This window comes from Terrapene carolina, unplaced genomic scaffold (assembly GCF_002925995.2).
Source record: "Terrapene carolina triunguis isolate 2854851 unplaced genomic scaffold, T_m_triunguis-2.0 Scaffold95, whole genome shotgun sequence".
NCBI lineage: Eukaryota > Metazoa > Chordata > Testudines > Emydidae > Terrapene > Terrapene triunguis.
The window spans coordinates 20,714,159-20,735,478 of record NW_020664446.1 but is presented as its reverse complement, the minus strand read 5'-3'; the positions used below and the strand labels follow the sequence as shown (position 1 = coordinate 20,735,478).

The 21,320-nt window shown below is 43.5% G+C and overlaps 1 protein-coding gene across 2 annotated transcripts in view; it reads left to right on the top strand.

The window, feature by feature from the left end:
* FAM53B (family with sequence similarity 53 member B) overlaps window positions 1-21,320 on the top strand; it is a 94,892-nt gene that overhangs the window by 23,799 nt on the left and 49,773 nt on the right. The gene's annotated exons all lie outside the window — the stretch shown is intronic.

Here is a 21,320-nt window from a genome sequence, read left to right as displayed (position 1 = left end):
CCTCAACCTTCAAGACCCAATTACGTGATATTGGCCTTTAAAAATGTGTGAGAAAGAGTCAAAATGAAAGGATATATCAAAGAACAGCACAAGCAGCAATTTCATTTTGCATGTATAAAGTTTTCCATAACCACAGTTTTATGATTCAGCGTTTCTAATGTCAATAATTTACAATAATAAACTCTGTGATAACACCAGCTTTGTGTGGTACAGAGATAAATTTGGGTCTAAAGATCCCATGGCTCTTTTTGCAAGAGTAAGGTATTAACCCTGCTGTCCTGGCCAAATTCCAATTTTTTCTTTTACATTCTGCCTGCCAAAAATTTCCCCTAAAGTTTCTACTGGATACGATATTCTTCTTCACTCTCTGTTGTGTAATGTTGCTGTTAAACAGCTGTTGCATTTCATCCCAAAGGTGACTGCATTTCAGGAGGATAGTGCATAATGAAGTCTAGTTTATGGTTAACAATAAAACTAGTGACATCTCCTAAGCAGGTACAGTTCAGAAATAGAGTTGCAAATTTCCTTTCCTTCCCGTCACCCAGTGTAATGACTTCTGATGTTATAAATACATTTTTTCTTTTAGAATAATGTGATCTTTTATGACATTTTATGCTTATATGCTTCAATGGTTGCTTGAATGAGTTCATTTGTGTTTGAGGAAGTGACTAGTCTGTCCTCTTCCAAAGAAGCTTAAATGATAAAAAGGGACAGAAACAGTGTTCTTGGGTGATGCACTGTGATCTCCATTTGATAAACTGCGTCAGTTACATTTAACACGCTTAGCTTATTTTATTAGCTAATAAGCTGGATAGGTAGTAAAAGCAACTTACACATGTTGTTATATTTTATTAGCCACAAGTTGAAATAACACAACTGGCATCACTGAAGTCCTTTTCATTTCCTGGCATTGGCAGAAACATTTAAAAAATACATACAGTAATTCTGTATATTTGTGCCCACATATATAGGATACTTCATGTGCTCCAGGCTGGTCTCCAAGAAAGTGGTGGTGGAGGTGGTGGAGGTTGTAGGAAGAGGTCAAAGGGGCAGCTGTGAATTAAAACACTTCTGCTGATGGCTCAGTGTTCATCAACAAGTCTCTAGGTACGTTAAACATACCTAAAAGTGGACAGCAGGGGATTTATAATCCCTTCAGGGAGAAGGAGCCTTGGGAGAAGTGGATGCTGTGTGATTTGGAATAATTCTGGGGATTTATATTGCCTGAAAGACACAGGGCTGGCTTGTGCAACCTTTGCATTGGTGAGGCAAGTAGTAGTCTCATTGGCTTCAACAGCAGTACTCACATGAGTGCGTGCTCACCGCCATGGGGAAGGGTTGCACAGTCTGGTTCTAAATAAAGGTTGAGGCAAATTTGTAAAGGAGTGGAGAAGACGGCATGACTGCTGTGCAATTGAAGAAGCTTTTCCCTGGCACTACAGTCTCTCTCTCTCTCTCTCTTTTTTTTAGAAAAAGCAAAACAGTGGCCAGCCATGCTACCTTGTGGCCACGCAGTCAGCTGCCTTCCAAGCATGGAACCTCTCACTCTCAGGCAGGGGCATGTTCAGGAATTTAAATTTGACCCCTTTAGGAGGGGCACCCAGGAGCTCACGCCCCTCCTGCCCTGCCCGGCCTTGGCAGGAACTCTCTCTACCCTCCCCACAGCCCTTGCCCTTGCAGGAGCTCGCTCTTCCCTGCCTCTGTGACCCTGGGGCCAGAGAAGTTCTGTGCCCCCGATGATCATTGGGGGTGTGTGTGCCCCTGCTTGTCCCCCCTTGTGCACACCCCTGCTCTCAGGTGGTGGTGCTAAAGGGTGCTGCAGAGGCCGTGAGGGAGGAAGCCCTTTACGTTACTATGCAGAGAACCCTGGGCTGTTTGCAGAACACCGTTGTTAGGGTTCAGAGAGGGCCTTGCGAGCTGGCACAGACAGGGAGTACCATGCCACGACAAGAGGCCTTGAAGGCAAAGGAATAACGTGCAGCCGATCAGGGGTAGGGAGCCATAGGACTTGGGAGCACATTCTCCAAACCAGCTGAGTAACCACAGCCCGGAAAATGGATCCCACATTGGGAAGAATCCATTTTTCAGCTACCTTTCACTTAGTCCCTTTGTGCCAGATAGAAGAATAAATTCCAATTCCTTTTGCAGCAGCTTCTTGTTTAAGTTCAACTTCAGCCCCAGCTGCCTCTATTTCTGAGTGACGGTAAATGACACACTGGTTTGGGTTGACGGAGAGGTTTAAAGCTGCCTCCAGTGACAAAGACCTTTCAGATCTTCAGGGGCCCAAGAGTCCAGGGTCCGTGAATGGGTACGTGTGATATTCATTTTAAAAGAATGCAAACAAAAGTTAAGTCATGTACTGCAAGGGAAGGAGACTATTAAAAAAATTAAAGTCCCTTTTTGTAAAATGTACCTGTGCCCAGTGAAACAAACCAGCCATAATATTCAGTATCCACTCTCAGCTGAGTTCCCTCCTATCTGTGTCATGATTATGCCCCTAGCCACTCTCTCGGTATTTAAACCTATGTGAAGCTGAAGGTATTTTATGTGCCCAAAACATTTTGGATTTCAGGTCTGTAGAACAAAATAATAGCAAAAAAAAGAAAAGCAATGAACTGTAATGCTACACCCCTGGCTGTGTGGCTATAGTATTCTGAGCACAGTTTTCACACACTAAAGATTTCTCTCTTCTGACTTTGGTTCCCACGATGGACCCAAGCTCAAGCGGTACGGACAGTCTATATGACAATAACTAATACTGAAAAGTGCAGTGTTCCTGCAGCTTGCAGGAGTTTGCAGGTTCCTGCTGTGCAGGACAATGCTGTACAATAGAAATCCTCTGCAGGAATGGGTAACTGCATCTTTATGACTGCATGACCCCCTCGCCCCCACCTTGTGTTGTTTCTTGTGTGATCTGACCATCTGGGATGGAGTGAACTAAGTAAATTCATCCCAAATAATTATCAAAGTAATGAAAAGCCCAACATTTTGGAATGATACAAGGACCCATTCAAGAAATGTAGCCTCTATGTAATTGTAATTATAACCACGCTGTTTCACAGCAGAAGTTGTTTTAAAGCAGTGCAAGGAATCGGTCACATTCCTCTGATTCACGTACAAGGTGGTTTCATTTAGAGTTCACAAACAGCTCTTTGCTATAAAAATACCTTATGAAATGGCTTTGACCTATTGCTTTCTGTGTTTAGTTGCAGGACCCTGAAAAATGACACAATATGCTCTACAGTAGGGCAGGGCTTAAACCAATCATTTATTTATAGCATCAGATTTTTGCAGCTCCAAAAGCATGATCAGTATTTTTCTTCTTGCCACCACAATGGTGACTGTATTTTTCTTTGGCTCCATTAGTAACATGTTCATTGAAAAAAAGGTCACACAGGACTGTGTTTCGGCTTTTGAAATTGTGACGATAATGCAGTGATGCCCACTGACAGGAGAAAGGAGGAGGAAGGCTGCGTCTGCGGATAAGGTGCTGGACTGAGTCAGGAGAGATGCGCTCTCTTTTCCAGTTCTGGAAGTCTGTGTGTGACCACAGGGAAACAACTTCACCTTTCTTGGCCCATATTTCCATAAAGGGAGATTGTGCGACCAAATTCAGTAATATTTGGGAAGCGCAGTGAGATTCTTGGGATAAAAAGCATTAAAGAGATGCAGAGTATATCACATAAGAAAAAATCTGCTTACAAGGAGCCATGCTTTAGGCCGGTTTTTGCATCCTGGCTTGGTTTGTGTCTGGGTAACTTGCCATGCAGCATTTGCACAGCATCTCACCCTTGGCCTGTTCCATGCTAGACAGACAGGTTCGTCTATGGCACTCATCACAGATGATAAAATGGATATGCACACAAACCTCAATGCTGTATGCATACATGGGCTGGGCTTGCAAATCTACCTGATGACATTTTGCTTGTTTTATCCAATGACTTGTGTACACAAAGTTGGGCATGCCCCAAATGCCCCATCAGCAACCTCAAAAGGGGGGGTGGAGGGTACTTAGTTTGCGGTAGGAGGTGCTTGGGACTTTTCAGAATCAGACCCAAATGGAGAGACAGTGCCCCTGGATGCCAAACCATTCCATATGCCTCCCTGTCACAACTGCATTTGTTGCAAGAACAGCTGTTGAATGAATAGAATGAATAGAATGAATAAAAGAAATGTTAGTATTTTTATTCCTTAAGTTATTCTGAGAGTCTGCACAAAGGCCTCTAAACTCTCCTCCATCTTCAGCAGGATTTTGGACACTGTGGGAAATGGGGAAAATGATCTGTACAAATCCTGGGGAAGGGGCAGGGACGGAAGGGGGTTGCAGGAAGAGAAGAGGTCAGAATCGGGCAGACCCTGACCACCAGGAGCTATCACTAGTTTGCAGTTTCAGCTCATTGGACATTACAGGAGAACCCAGGATCAGTCAGTGCCATATTTGGCAGTTTGAAAACTACAGAGGGAAACAGATATAAGAATCAAATATCTTAGTCAATGCTTTTTTTTAATTGATATTCTCACTGCAGTTTTCTCAGTGTAATGGCCTGGGCTCTTTTTGTTTGCTTGAGTCTGTACATATGGAAAGTAAATTGAATTCTTTCTAACTATCAGGACGAGAGAGAGTAGAAATTGAAAGTGTAACTGATTGCTCCAGCCTACACAGTGAGCCCTGGAACAGCTGCTTGGCTACGCTTTAAATACTATGTTAGTAATTGTTGATGGGGCCTGTGTGTGCTAAACAGGGGCGTGCTGTAAAAACAGGAAAGTAGAGAATAAGTCATCTGTCTTGGCTCATCATTTTGTATTAAAATGTGTTAGGCTGCTAGGAAAAGTAAGAGAATCATTGAGCTGTAGGTTTCTGTGTGTGCTGTGCCGTTTGCTGTGGCTTTATGAATTACCCTGCCGTAAGCTGTCAGTGCTGTTATTGCACAAGTAATCTTCCTAAGGTCATGGCGACTGTGAGCTCTGCAGCTTCGATCTCACGTTAAAAAAAATTAATGAGTTTATCTTTGAAAATGCCAATGAAGCAATTTTTTTCTAAGGCTCCTTGCAATTTTCTTCTCTTTAATTGTTGGCCATTTGCAACTAAAGATTCCTAAGAGGGAAAAGCCACTGAAAAAGGGAAAAGTAGTATGGCAGATTACACTGTGTCTTCCTTATACAGGGTAAAGAAAGAAATCCTGCTTCCTATGCAAGTGTTAAAATGTAGCTCCAGTCCACCCTTATTGCAGAAGCAGTCTGGAGACCAAAGACATTTGGGAAATTGCTATGGAGAGAGGAGACTTAGTGCCTGGCCCAATGAAGCCAATGGGCATCCTTCTCTTGGCTCAGCTCATACACAAGTGCTCAAGGAAAGGCTGCAGAGCGCAGGCCCAGGTTCTCAGAGAGAATGTAGGGAACGTCATACTGGAAGGAAGGGAGGATGGTCTTGTGGTTTAGATGCTGGGCAGAGGAGCAGGAGAGCTGGCTTCCATTCCCAGCTTTGTTGCAAACTTCCTGTGTGATTGTGGGCTAGTTACTGAATTATTTTCTGACTCACTCCTCCGTAAAACAAGTGTAAAACTTTCCTACCTCACAGGGTGTTGTGAGGAGAAGTCCGTTAGCATTTGAGAGGTGCTCAGATGTGACCAGTGATGAGGGCTGTTGAAGTCGATAGATTGCTATTTGAGAGTCAGAGGAGGGATGTGGTGGAGAAAGGGGGACTCCACACGCAGTCACTACTGGGCTGAGGTTGTAGGCCAAACTGTTGCTTTCCTATTTGATTGCTGGTGATACAAGGCCAGTTTATTTAGTTGTAAATACTTCACTCTGAAAGCTTTTGGGAATAAGAGCTGGGAGGAGGAACACAGATCCTGAAAGACTGTTTTTGTGGCTTTTCTTCCAGTTGACCCACCCCATCAGCCGACATCCTGTAATACAAATGCTTCTTAGTTTTTAAATCAGTGCCTAATAGGTATTTAGAAAAGGCAGCAGTTAATACAGATCATTTATCTCAAAACCTTCCAGTCAGCTCCTGTTACTCTATAGAGGTCTCTCTCAGCTGCCTGAGGCTCTGCAGGCATGGCTGAAGTCTTCCAACTTGGCTCTGTTGTTTCTCTGAGGATTTAAACTACTAACTTTTTTTGAACCTGAAGCTAGGATTATATACTGCATCCTTTAACCCAGTTCTTCAGGTTTATTTCAGTTTTAGCAAAGCACAAAATACAAACAAGAAGGACCTTGGCTGCCAAATCTCCCAGTTTCTCCAACCTCTGGTGGCTGTCTCTTCCCTTTCCTCTGTAGGAGGGACTTCTACTTCCCCTACTGGACCCTGTAGATAATGTGTAATATTCCCATCACAGACTGGCAACAGGGTTTGACCATAGACTGTCACTACTGCAGCACAAACCTTTACCGTTTGTGCTAAGCAAAACTTCCATTAACTTCAGCGGGTCCAAGATTTCACTGTAGGTCTCTTTGGTGGAAGCGGTAGTAGGCTGCTATTCTGTCAATCAGCCGAAGCATAACACACAGTGCAAAATGGGTTACAAATGCGTCTCTTGTGCTGATGGGAACGGATGGATCATCATAGCTTCCCCATTGAGAAAAATTAGAAAATAAATCAGCATAAAATCACCTTTATTGCAATTCTTTGTGCCATTCACAGCTATTGCACTAACCGAATTGCTCTTCCAGATGAAAGATGCATGTGAGGCAGCAGCTCCAGTGCGCCAGTCTGTATAGTGCAGTGACTCTCAACCTTTCCAGACTACTGTACCCCTTTCAGGAGTCTGATTTGTCTTGCATACCCCAAGTTTCACCTCACTTAAAAACTACTTTCTTACAAAATCAGACATAAAAATACAAAAGTGTCACAGCACACTATTACTGAAAAATTGCTTATTTTCTCATTTTTACCATGTAATTATAAAATAAATCAATTGGAATATAAATATTGTACTTACATTTCAGTGTATAGTTTATAAAACAGTATAAACAAATTGTTGTCTGTATGAAATTTTAGTTTGTACAGTACTGACTTCGCTAGTGCTTTTTATGTAGCCTGTTGTAAAAGTAGGCAAATATCTAGATGAGTTGATGTACCTCCGGAAGACCTCTGTGTACCCCTGATTGAGAACCACTGGTAAAGTGCACATTTTATTCAGGGGGCTCCAAAGGAGTTGCAGGAGGATTTTGAAGGACAGTCCAGCAGCCACAAGAGAGCACTCAGAGATACTTGCAAACCCTCTTCACTTAATGTGTGAATGGGATAGATAAGGCAACTTAGAATGCCCCACCTAAAATGTTAACCTAGAGCCACCACTGCTTCCATCCAGTCTGACCTGTTCAGAGTGATGGAAGATGCCAAATGGGTGTAGAGTTTTGAGGGTGCATGGAGGAAGATGTGGAACATGCATGACTCCTGCAGGGATGCTCTCCCTTGCTCCCCAATACGGAGATAAAGAAAGAAAAGCTGCAATGCTTTTCTAGCACTGAAATGCTTTCAGATTAAAAATGTATGTGGGAGGAACCCTGGATCCATGCTAGTTTAGATATTATAAACTTCCAGCAAATTTAACTCTTTACTTCCTACAGAGGAGCAGTAAGTGCCTTTTTGTTCTTGCAGCTGCAGCAGCAAGCATTGACAGAGTTTTCCTTCCTCACTTTCTGTTTTGCAGCATTGCTCTAACCCCTGACATTATACAGTCCGGGACACTAAAGGCGCAGTAGCACAAGAGCTCGGTTTGTTACAGTACTGCACTTGGCAATGAAGTGTAGGCCGCAGCCATTAAGGCAAACTAGGCGGTTGCCTAGGGCGCCAAGATTTGGGGGTGCCAAAAAGCGGTGCCCCCAATTTTATTTACAGTGTTCCTGGGCTGGGCTGGGCTGCCTGCGGCGCGCTGACACGTGCGGCTCAGACTTCCTCTCCCAGTGCAGCGGCCACTCCACTTCTCCTGCCTCCCAGGCTTGCGGCGCCAATCAGCTGTTTGGCGCCGCAAGCCTGGGAGGGGAGGAGAATAAGAGCGGGGGCAGCGTGCTCGGGGAGGAGGTGGAGCAGAGGTGAGCTGAGGTGGGGAGCTGCCGCACGGCTCCCCGAGGGGGGAGGAGCTGCCGCGGGGGGGGGGGGGGGGGGGCCGGCCGCAGGGGTGGGGGGGGGGGACGCAAGGTGGAAGTTTCGCCTAGGGTGCGAAACTTCCTTGCACCGGCCCTGGTAGGCCGTGGAACTGATGGCATCATCAGAAGGGACCGAGCCTCTCAGCTCTAATAAAATGACACTACTTCTGATGACAGCATTGTGAAACAGGACGAGGAAAGGAGCTTTACTGTCTGTAGTTTCACTGTTGGTCCCGAAGAACATGAGCTCATGGGGACAAAATGGTGGACCTAACAGTCAGTCATATTTTTAAAGGCTACTTCAGATAGATCTCTGAGCCCAACCCAAATCCTCCATATCCAACTCTCAAGGCATTCCAAGTCTGAATTGTGCAAATGGCCCCTATCTTTGTGGTGTCCCAATTGCCTGCATCTGAACTACAGAGGTGTTTGAAATCCAGATCGAGGTTTTGTGGTTTGAGCCCTTCTGTAATTTCATAGTTAGTCTCAGAATCTCTTTCTTGTGTCAGTTTTATCCATGGACCCCACCTAATGCAATAAAGTTAAAAGAGACGAGATCCTCGTTACTGCTCTGCTTGATAAAAACGACACGCTCTGTACATTTTCTAAAAATGAGCAACAGCAGGAAGAGCTCTGCTGTAGGTCTGGAGCGGAGTTTTCCTGTGTGTAGAAGTCACCACCAGTGTTATGGTGTTAGGGTGTCGGTGTTAATTTTGTTTATTCAGATGTCAGTCACGTCGTCTCTGCTCCTCCAATATGCTCTATTTTTAAAGTCTCCTTTCTCTCCAAGAAAGATTTGAAGGTAAAATGACTTACAGAGTTTACCCAAGGGGTCCAATTTTTTCTGATATGACCAGTTTAAACCTACCAATATTGTGAGGTGCTCCTGATACCTTTGCCCTGCTGTGCTACTCAGTTAGATACTGCTGTACGTAAAGAGCTGCACATAAGCTACCATTTGCAGTACACAGCAAATAGTTTTAATTGGGCCTACAAACCCAGGAACATTGTATATTCTTGAGACCCACCGGCCAACACCTTATCTATTAACTATTCAGTAATCTGTCTTTTCTAGAGCACTCCTGTAACACGCTGCTGGTCAGTTTCATATTGGGGGAAACTGAGGCTAATGCTTGTGGGGCTAGGAAATTCCTACTTTGTGAAATCTAAAAATGGACCTGAAAAATCCACCCCATCTCCAACTTCCAAGGATTTTGGCCAATGAAAGCTGATAAAGTGAACAGCCAGACATAGGAATATCCCACTGATATTTCTGTAGTCCTTTATAAGGGCTGATGTCTTAAAGTGTAACATGATCTTTAATTCTAATTAACTGCTCCTTCTCACACACTTGTCCTTATTCCTCTTTTGCCCCTCCCATTCCCCTAATCTAAAATGCACACTGAGGCAAAAACGAATCTCTGACATTTTTATGTTGGGTTAGAAGCTGAAGAGAACAAATATCACAGCGAAGAACTGAAACTCTACACAAATACAAACTTGATTTGAATTCATTCCAAGTGAGGGTTAATTACTTGTTTTTGGACAAAAGTTGAACAATTCTGCATTTGAAGGCCAGATACAGCAATATCCTGGGATGCTGGACCCAGGGAATGGATCACTTGATGATTACCTGTTCTGTTCTTTCCCTCTGGGGTACCTTGCATTGGCCACTGTCGGACCCAGTCTGGCCGTTCTTATGCTTTAAAAAATAGTAGAAAAATAACTGAATACAAAATGTACCTCCAACACAATAAGAGCCAGATTAATTTACACACAAGAGTTATGAGACTGCTATCAATGATACACTGAAGGTTGTTAACAATACCAGCCCCTTTAATTGGCTGGTTACAAAGAAGAACTAATAATAAAGTTTCAAAAGACTTTTCAGATAGTGTAACAAACCTCACAGTTTGACTATAAATCCCCAATCCAATGCCCATCAAATTTGTTGAAATCGGATCATTCCCTAAATCCTCATGCTTTGAGAGAAAAATTAGTCCAGCTGGATTCAGGAAGAAATCCCAACCCCCAACTCCCCACTCTGTGACATGGTATTAAACAAGTAGGTACATTCCTAACAGTTTACACCTCCCCAGATACATACTGTCACGGTTGAAGACAGATTTCCAGTCTAGATGGACCACAGTTCTGTCTGAGTTTGGCAATTCCTACAGTATGTTCCTTCAAAGATGTATCATGTAAACTATGGCCCTTGTTTGTAGGCCCTCTATTTTCAAAGGAGCCTCATATGCACCTTGAAAACTTGTGGTCACTTCCCAGACCAGTGATGGGATGTAAGATTTGTGGAGTTAACAGCACACTGAACCTCAAGGGGAAAATAAGTTTTGTAGTACTCTGAACTGACACAATGGCAGTTGTGCTCTTGGGGCACCAGAGATATTGCCCCACTGGGGAAATTTAAACAAAGTAAAATACATTTACCTCCATCCCAGTTTTGTGTGTTGTGCACAGCTGGCAATTTAAAGGCCTCATCCTTCCATTTTCCAAATGAAGGAACCATAGAAGCAGGCTTCAGTACACCATGTTGCGTAATGCAAGGATGCCCAGGGAGGGTGCATCCAACAACTCAACAACACCGCAGAGAACGGAGTGGCATTTCAAAAGTACTCCTGGAATGAGTGCATGTGCAGCTAAAGAGAACTACAGTGCCCCATTTAAGTGTCAACTGCTTGCTGGACAGCCAAAGTACCTCGATGGGTTAGAGAGGTGATCTCATCTTGTCCTCCTGGATGCAGGGATGTTGCTGTCACACAGGATTCGAGTGCTGGGTGTAAATAAAGTGGTATCCTCTGCTACTCACTATCAACACCCAAAATAAAACATGGCGATGTATGCATCAGAAGGTAACCAGCATTAGGGACAGTGTGTAAGGATTTGGATCAAAACCTCTTAATTATAAAAGAACCCAGAATGCAGATCCAGTGAAGAATTTCTTCAAGCCTGACTCCCTTCACATCTTCTCCCTTCTTTTTAACCAATTAAGGGTTAATAAGAGAGTTACTATCATCCGTTTATTGCCTGAGCTATTTTTAGCTGCAGGAGATAGTTCTACAGCTGACAGCACATATAGGAAACTATAGTCAGGAAAGGTCACAGAAGAGGGCAGGATTGAAAACTAGTCTCAGATCAAGAGTCAGTTACAGCGTTTGAGACTGGGGCCTTGCTTACACTGGGGACTTCCGTCATCAGTGACCAGCCATGGGTTTAACAAGGCAGGGATGGGAAAGGCATATTTAACAGTGAGATAATGTTGAATAGAGATTTAAATGGGTTACAGCTTTATCACACTACAGCAGGGCCACTATGTCAGGAACACAGTGTTCACAGAGGGCACTATACAGTCTTCGTAGAAACTAACTACACCAGTTATGCAGGGAGCAAAAAACCCCTAACCAAAACAGAGGCTAAAGAGATGACTGTTGAGGCTTTTTGTGTAAGACACCCAGGAAGCATAACTATTGGTGATTAAATCTTTAAATAGTTCTCTGAAAACCTTGACCTGGCTTCAGGAGCCAACCCAGCCAACGCTCTGGTATCCTGCAGAGAAGACACCCAGGGGAGGAGGATAGCATTACGACATAGGGGGATATAAAGAGGTACAGATAAGAGAAGTAAAATGTGGGCAAGTGGTAGAATTCAAAGCCGAGATGGGCTAGCACTAAAGCATCAGTGTGCTCTCTCTTCACCTCCATTCCCTCCAGCACATGAGGAACATAGGAATCACCAGACTGGATCAGACCCCAAGGCCCATCTAGTCCGATAGCCTGTCTCTGACAGAGGTCAGCACTAGCTGCTTCAGAGAAAGATGAGAGAACCCTGCACTTGGCAAATGTCTACTGAATGCAGTGTGGGAAAGCCTATCTGTTGGTTAGCTAATGGTTTCTTAGTTGGTTACCTTAGCGAATTACCAGCACAATACATTTCTGGGCTAAAGTAGTGTGGATCCATGCTCTGAAACTAGGAATTCAGTTCTAATCCTGACTCTTGCAGGCCTTGGCCAAGTCACTAGCCTCAATGTTTCAGTTCCTCACAGCAGGGATAATAATAATTACTCACCTAACCAGGATGTGGTGAGGACTAGTTAGTTAATGTTTGTACAACACTTTAAAAAAGTGAAGCGATTGGTATTATTTCAGTTTTCTTTTGATAGGTATTTGTAGCATGGTTGCATGGATTGGCTGTAAAATACTGGCCGAGTGGTAAGAGAGAAACAGAGTTTGTGCTATGTTGCCCAAAGCCCAAGATGGTAACACACCTTCCACTTGCTGTAGTGGACAGGCAAGCGCTGTTCTTCACCCCTGCAGGGACCCAACTGCTCCTCCTCCTTGCTAGGACCTGGCACCTTCTCCTTCAGATTCCTTGTAGGGATTTGCCATTGCTTCTCTTGCATCCTTTGCTGGGATGCCTGGCTTGCAGTAAACGTATGCCAAGCAACACTGAAGCAGCACACAGTAGCTCATACTACATTGATGCTTATACACCTTTATTCGGTGGAATTTGAATTGCAAACCCCATAGGGAAAGGATGAAGAACTGTGGGGTGGAGGTGTGGGGGAAGGAAAACAGATTTAAGACCAGGTTTTAGAATTAATTTATTTAAATTGCAGTAATTTTATACCTTACATTTTTCAGGCCAATGATAGATAGAATTTAGATCTTTTTCAAATTTGGTCCATGTGTCTTGAGTTTTGATAATCAGATGCATTTTATTAATTTAAAAAAAAGTTACACTACAGATTTAACTGTTGTAGGTTTCAGGAATCACATGACTGGAGTCAGTGTGACGTCACTCTCGTTCCACGGTAGCTACTCTTGAATCATAACTTTTGAGGTGTGATAGTAACTCAAGGCATGGCTCTGTTTTCATAAAAGTTTCCATAGCAAAGTGGCAGGACATTGTGGTCTAACGTTCACAGACCTGTGTGCTGCACCAGACTACATTCTACTATGTGTCTTAAAAGGACTTAGACATACAGTAAAGAGATGCTAATAAGGTCTCAGGAACACAAAAACCAAATGAGAAGTGCGACCAGACAGCCTCTATATTGTCCCATAGGAAGCTCTCCGCTTCCACTGCTCTGTGCTGTGCCTGCAGACCCCCGCAGAGCAAGTCACAGCCAGGCGTATGCTCTCTGACTGCAAAGTGGTGCTTGTGTACAGCAAGCAGGTGTGGATCTCTGGCAACAAGCAGCTCTGCAAATGCACAAGCACATGCATTTTTCAATTCTCAGGCTGCCTGACCTGAGACTGCAGGGAGCACCACGCTTGTCATTTGTAAATTGAGACTGCTGCTGGCTTTGTATCCCTGGTTATATGGTTTGAAGCATGTTGTGGGTGGGGGAACCTTTTTTAAAAAGGTTCCTGGACTTTGTACTAAAGTGTTACAGCTTAATCATTAATAAGGGGCAGGCTTGGTATAGTAAGTGTGAAATTTTCTTGAATGGGCAGTATATCCCAACTCAATGCCAGCAGGGTGAATGTGCTAAGAGGAGGGTAAGTCACAGGTCAGATAGATACACCTGCCCTCCATTGAACTGCCCTGTATACCCATTTGCTTTCTGCCTGACTCAGGGTGTGTGTTATGTTGCTTTCCAATGACTAGCCCACAGAAAGAATAAGGGCATGTCCACACTGCAGTTAGACTCCTGTGGCTGGCCCATGCCTGCTGACTTGGGCTCACAGGGCCTGGGCTACGGGGCTGTTTAATTATCGTGTACAAGTTCAGGCTTGGGCTGCAGTCTGAGTTCTGGGACCCTCCCCCCTCACAGGGTCCTAGAGCCTGGGCTCAGCTTAAGTCTACACCACAATTAAAAAGCCCCTTAACCTGAGCCCCGCGAGCCCAAGTCAGCAGGCACAAGCCAACTGCAAGTTTTTAATGGCAGTGTAGCCATACCCTCAGAGACTTGGGGCCTGCTCCAAAGCCTACAGATGTCAATGGGAGTCTTTCCATTAACTTCAATAGCGTTTGGATTCAGGCCATTAGTGCTAGTGGTAGGTAAGGAGTTCATTAGTTCATGTGCTACAGAGCTTTGTTTTTGCTGCCAAAAGTCTTGGGTTCTGTCCCAGATGCCCCATGTTTGAGGATCAGCTGATAATCATGGTGCAGGTGTGTATGCACCCATGGATTTGTTACACAGTGCTGAGCTCTCTGTGCCTGTGTGCAGCTCACTTGATTTTTCTCTCTCTCTCTCTCTCTGTTTCCCCATCTGTAAAAAGGCATTCCTACCATACCTTCTTAGTTAATATTTGTACAGCTCTTTGGAGATTTCATATATTAAGTAAGTGCTAAGTATTGTTACAAGTGAGGAAAATATTATTTTTGTCCTTTGCTACCTATTTTAGAGGTCACGGCTACATATTTAAAGGTGTACTCTCTCAATCCTGTTCCATATCTCCCCAAGATATTTTGAGCTGTATGTCCTTAAGGGGTAAACAAACACTCAACAGAGCCCCAGTCTATCTTCATATCTTCCCCACTGATCAGAGCCCTAACCACATACAATCCATCTTCAAAACTTCCTCACTAGGTTAATCAGAAACGAGTTTCATAAAGGGGATATTGTACAGTAGGTGGAAATGGCAAAAGGAGAAAAACAGTAAAAGACTAAGAACTAGAGACAACGTGGTTTATAACAAGATGGTTGTGGTTATGAAATAGTCAAGATACTAAAAGCAGCAGCGTGCCACTGTAGCAAATGTATTTGGTAATAGAATTTCAACAGATGTGGTGCCGATTATGCAGCATTAGCTGTTTGGCAAGAAACAGGAGATGTAATCTAAAATGGTGTGAGATTAATTGTCACTCACTGGAGGTACAAGAGCGACAGCTTGATTCACACAGAAAAAATAATAGAAAAGTAAATTCAGTGGTGTCAGCCTTAAAACTCTGAAAATCAGGACGTTCCCAGTTATGGTTAAAACTCCTACTTGAGTTCATCTTGTTACACCTCTGGTATTGCAACCCATGTGGTGAATTAAATCACACAGTGCTCCCATTTGCTAGGGGAGTAAGTCATTTCTCTTAATATAGAGAAAGTATTCTCTAGTGGTTAAACCAGAGGACTAGAAGTCAGAATAGCTGAGTTTTATTCCCAGATCTGCTATTGACATGCTCTGTGACCTTGAGAAAGTCACAGTGAGGCAGTCTCTGTTGTTATTTGTTATTATTATTTGTTAAGTGCAGATGTCATCTCTGATTTACAAAAACACAGAAAAAACCATTGTCCCTGGCCCAGGAGGCTTACAAACTAAAGGGTCAGACAAAACAATAACAGATCCAAACCATTCTGATGAACAGCCAGAAGTTACCAGTGTCATAGACTGGTCTGTAATTGGGTATGTAACTGCTTTTCTAACCTACTGTAAGTGGGTTTACACTGATAGTCATTGGTCAGAGTCTGTACATTACTGGCCTATTAAGATAGTTTATGAGTTATAAGAGTAGAAAAAAATCTTAAGCTACTGAATCCATTTGTGTGTGTATTTTCTTATAACTCAAAACACCACAGCAACCTGAAAATTGTCCTTGTTTGAGCCCCATCACATTGTATGACAGCACAGGGTCTTAATTCACCACTGCACTGGGCCTTCTATCATTTTAGATGCCTGTGCAAATGGTTACCACGGCAGAATGGTGGCATTTTACACCCACTTTGCCTTGCTGGAAATGACCACGCAAAGTGCAGCAAAGCAGTGGGGAATCAGGGCCATAATTTCCTCTTTTTTGAAGGCAAATCCTGACAAATTCTCCCTCAGCTGCAGTGGTATGAATGGGCCACTGTAATAATCTAAGTCTGAAATATGATGCTGTCTCTTGTTGTCATTGTGTCCTGCTTTGATCAGATACTGTATTTCAGTTCCAAATCAGCAGTTTTTGAAAAATGAATGTTAATGGCTCCTTACTCCTTCTTTGGTTTTGTATTGCATCTCACTTTATGTTCTTGAAGGACATCTAGGCTAGAAGATGTAATTTTCAGGACATCAATTAATGTGTAACTTGCATTTCCTACCTTTCCATTCATAACTGGACATTTCCTAACTATAGTTTTGAACCCTGGAGATTACAAGGTGCTGCCAGGATCCTGATAGCTAGTGGAGGGTGGGAGGATGGGGGGTCTTTTAAGAAGCAAAGCACCGAGAAAGTAGTGTATGTGGATAGAAGCCCCAATAAAAGATGCTCCTGAGTACATTAAGATCATGCTACCTTAATTTGTAACCTGATCGGATCAGAGATCCTTGATGGCTCTATTCCAGACAATAAAAAATTCTTAATGAAATCTAAATATCATTCTTGGGGTAAAACTGCAGCGCGTCAATGGAGAAAGCATCAATTACTATGAATGCTGGAGTCTTGGAGTCAAAAGAGCTGAATGTAGGAGCACCTCTACTCTCCAGTCATGGGAGAACATAAGAATGGCCATACTGGGTCAGACCAAAGGTCCATCCAGCCCAGTATCCTGTCTGCCGACGGTGGCCAATGCCAGGTGCCCCAGAGGGAGTGAACTTAACAGGTAATGATCAAGTGATCTCTCCCCTGCCATCCATCTTCACCCTCTGACAAACACAGGCTAGGGATACCATTCCGTACCCTTCCTGGCTAATAGCCAGGACTTAACCTCCATGAATTTTTCTAGTTCTCTTTTAAACCCTGTTATACTCCTAGCCTTCACAACCTCCTCAGGCAAGGAGTTCCACAGGGTGACTGTGCACTGTGTGAAGAACTTCCTTTTATTATTATTAAACTGCAGGAGGTTTGAAAAATCAGAGCTTCCATTAGTTCAGAAAGATACTGTCAAGGTTGACACAGGCCCAACATTTAACTCATCTTCCCCTCAAAATTACACTCATTTGCACAAAAAATATCACTAAGCTAGTGAAAAAGCCCTGTCAGTCTGCAAAACAAGAGCTGCAGGGATTGCTGTTCCTGAACTGGAGTAAACAAACCCCACTCTCCATTCAGTCCCAGCCAGTGGTCTTGCAAGACAAGCAAGGTCAGGGAGAGCAGGTGCAGGTTCCCACGCAGCTGAGAACCTTCGGTTTGAGGTTAGGGGAAGATCTGCAAGTTTACGCTGTTGCAGCCCTTGGTTTGAACATGAGTTTTCACTAAACCTGTAGAAATTTTATACCCAAAAGAAAAATAAGGCAAGTCCTGCCTTGAGTTGTTTTTTCCCAGCTTTCAGTGATGCCACCAAAAGATTGAGAGCGAGGCTCTTCAGATCAGCAAGAGAGAGGTGCTCACGTATATGCAGTTCTCTGACAATACATATCCCTAAGGTGATGTGGTTAAAGATTATTATTACTGCAGTAGAGCATAGTCCTGGACCAGGACCTCATTGTGCTCCGTGCAGTATAAACACAGAACAAAAAGATGGTCCCTGCCCCAAGAAGTTTACTATTTAAGTATAAGACAAGAGACAACAGATGGATACAGGCTGACTGACGGGGCAATACAAGCAAACAATGAAATGGTATTGGTCAGCACGACAGGCAGTGGGCTCAGCACACCAGAAGCCTAGTTCTTGTCAAATGTTGTGTAGGCCTAACAGAAAAGGAGCATTTGTAAGAAGGATTTGAAGGAGGATAATGAGTTAGTTTAGCATATTTTTAGGGGGAGCTTCTGCTCAGTATGCAGGCAGCATGGGAAAAAGCATGGAGATGCTAGTTTGAAAAGGTAACAAGTGAGTGATGGTGGTGGCACCATTGGCATTAAAGGCAGGGATTGACAGCTCAATAGGGAATGAGAAATGATAGGTAGGGTGGGGATAGGCTGTGAAGGGCCTTGAAAGGGTAGACAAGAAGCCTGTTTTTGATGCAATAGAAAATGGGGAGCCAGTGGAGGGATGCAAAGACTGGAGTCAAAGGAACAGGCTACGAAAATGATCTTTGTGGCAGCATTCACCTCTGGCTCCCATGCCACAAGTAGAATTACTGGACAACAACCTTATAGAATAAATTAATTGATCCGTGACCTTGGATATCCTAGAGATATCAACTGAATAACTATTGGACATATTATTTGTCAGCTGAAGTGTGCTAACAAGGTTCATAAAAATAGTAAGATAATTTATAAGTTGCTCCACTCATTCATACATGATTAATCTAAAAAAAATCTACAATTTATTTCTAAATTTGTTCTTTCTGGATTTTTAGGGAAACCAGGGGCTACTCTCCAGTAGGAAAGGCTAGTACTGTCTTCTCCTGGTTAACTGCAGGTAGTAAGTTGCTTTGCCCTTATGGTAGCAAAACATGGAAACTAGTCCAGAAGCATCCTCCTCCTTTTAAAGGAAAGTTTCACTCCTGAAATGTTATTATTCCTAGGGCAGGATACAAAGCAATACATAAATAAATGTATAAATAAAGTGGCTTTTAGAATAGCGTTTTAGGAACAATCTGTATTATCCTCAGAGGAGTCTTTCGGAAGTTTAGGTTAAAAAAAACAAAAACTTTTCCATCGTGTCTAACCGAGGATGGCAGTTTGTCAGTGGAAAACAAAACCACCAAGCGTTTGTGCTGGGAGACCCCTCATGAGGGAGAAGAAGTTTCCCTTTCCTCTAGAAGAAAAGAAAGCTTATGCCTGGATTTAGAATATGGATTATGGTTTCATCTTTGACACAGACAGCCAACCCCAAAACAATGAAATGTCTGTCTTTCACTCTTCCAAAAACAACCGAATCCATGTTCCTGGAAAACCAACCGCTTAGGAAATGGTTATGTTCACCTCCCAAAGGAGTAACCACACTACTTAGGGGACAGTCATTAGTGCCTAGTATCCTACAAGTTGAAAAAGCTCTTATGAAGCACTGGATTAGATAAAAATTGTTTTCAAGCAATAATCGTGCCAATTTTCATACACTGATACAGATGTACCATCTATAAAATAAAATGGGGGTGATGATCCTAAAAGGAAGCTTTGTCCTTTATTTTTCATCCCATTGCTCTTGATTTCCTTCAACCATCGTATACAGTGGCCTCAAGGCAGGGGCTGTAATGGGAAGACATGACAAGTGAGTGATGGGCTCTGATACAGTTACAGAACTATCCCTCTTTAAAAAAACAAAAGGGTTGTAATTTTACTGTTAAGAAATGTCCCTGCGAGATACTGACATATCACCAAACATCCTGTCATTCTGGGGCTGCTGAATTTCCCCAGTCCCCATCACCAGGAAGGCAGTTGTCACTGTAAAGCATAGTAGAAGGCAAAGCATATAACCCTATACAAGGGTACTGCACACTCATAAAATGCAAAGCATGGCTGATAAAGCAGCATGATCAGAGAAAGTTCTCCCTTATCTAAGAGACCCGGGTGCTAACTGTTGCCACACAGCTGGTCTTCCTCCACCAACCCTGGCAACAAAAGTCCCAAGGTCACTTCCAAGCACAGGTCTCTGTTTTTAGGTGCCATGGTGTGGCAGGCTCCAGATATTCTGGCCCTGTCCACGCCATGATTGCAACCATGGTGACGAGCACGCGTTGGGTAGTATGTGAATAATAAATGATAGTAGTAATATAAAGCAACAAACAATTCTTTATACATAGATGTTTCCTGACTGGCTTACAGCATGGCTTCTCTGATGTGGGGATATTTTTGAGAACCAAGGCCTTTTTATACCAGGCTCATGTTTCTGAGAAAAAACAAATCCCTGTGCAGGCTGATCAGTGAACCTATGCTGGAACCCTGCTAGCAACGCGCCTGTTTCAACATGACTGTTGTTTGCAGTTTCAGCCATATTTGCTCCAGGAACAAAATTTTCAAAAGTAAACTATTTTTGAATATTGTAGAGCATGGTTTGGAAAACGATCAGGCTCGAGTCATTATCACCACTGACACCCCCATCATAGAAGTGGAGATTTTAAGGCCAGAATTGACTATTGCGAACATGTAGTATGACTCCTGCACAACAGAAGCCATAGAATTTCACCCAGTAATTCCGGCGTTGCACCTATTCACGTGGGGCTGAACTAGACAGTACCTTTCAGGAAGCGGCATTTGATCTTGACAAAGATTTCAAGGGGTGGAGAATCCACCACATCCCTTGGTAAATGGTGCCAATGGTTTATCATTCAGGCCTGCAATCTATGGGTTATGTTCAATTCCTCCCTTTCCCTTGCTCCACATATCCAGGCCCTATCCAAATCCTGCTTCCTCATCTTCCTCAGCATCTTCACCCTTTTCTTTCCATCCCCAGCGACAAGTCTGTCGATCAGGCCACCGTTATATCCCACTTGGACTACTGCAACATCCCTCTTCCTGGCCTTCCAAACACACATGATGCAGCCCTTCAGCCCATACAAAACATGGCCACAAAAATAATCTTTCTTGGCTGTTGGTTTGATCATGTAACTCTCCTCTTTGCGTCCCCCCCACTGGCTCCTCATCCTCTATTGCATTGGATTCAAGTGTCTTGTCTCCAGTTTCAAAGTGCTATATAACTGCCTCTCTCTATTTATCCTCTCTTTGTCAAGTTTCACCTCACCTCTGCACATTCCTCTCTGCACCTGCTTTCCACCTGCTGGTTAGCTTCTCTCAGCGCCCAGGCAGAAGGCATCCATGCTTCCTTCTGTGCCTGGTAGGGCTTCCCTGAGCTCATCTGCAGGGAACCTACCCTATTCACATTAAGTCCCACTTCTAGCCCCACTTCTGTTGGGCTGGCTGCTGACAGTGAATCTGTGGCTCTGTTTAAAATAAAATCCCTAAAGATTGTTCTTCTTCCTGTAACTTCTCTCTACCTATCAGGCTTTAGACTGAGCTCCTTGTGCCAGGGACATCCCTTCTCGAATGCCTGAAAAGTGTCTAGCTCATTGTGTGTGCTACCATAAATAAATAATACATAGCAATACAGTGACTTTGTAGCTTTTACTCTCAGCAAATACAGAGTGACTGTATGAACTTGAGCTGGGGGAGGGATAGCTCAGTGGTTTGAGCATTGGCCTGCTAAACTCAGGGTTATGAGTTCAATCCTTGAGGGGCCATTTAGGGATCTGGGGTAAAAATCTGTCTGGGGATTAGTCCTGCTTTGAGCAGGGGGTTAGACTAGATGACCTCCTGAGGTCCCTGACATTCTATCTCTAGTTTTACACCACTGCAAATGTGAGCAAAATTTGGCCCTCAACTGGTGGTGGAGAGAACACTACAGGGTAACCCTTTACCAATCATAATTCAGGAGTTCTGTCATTGGCCTGAGTAGGAGCAGGACTGTAGCTATA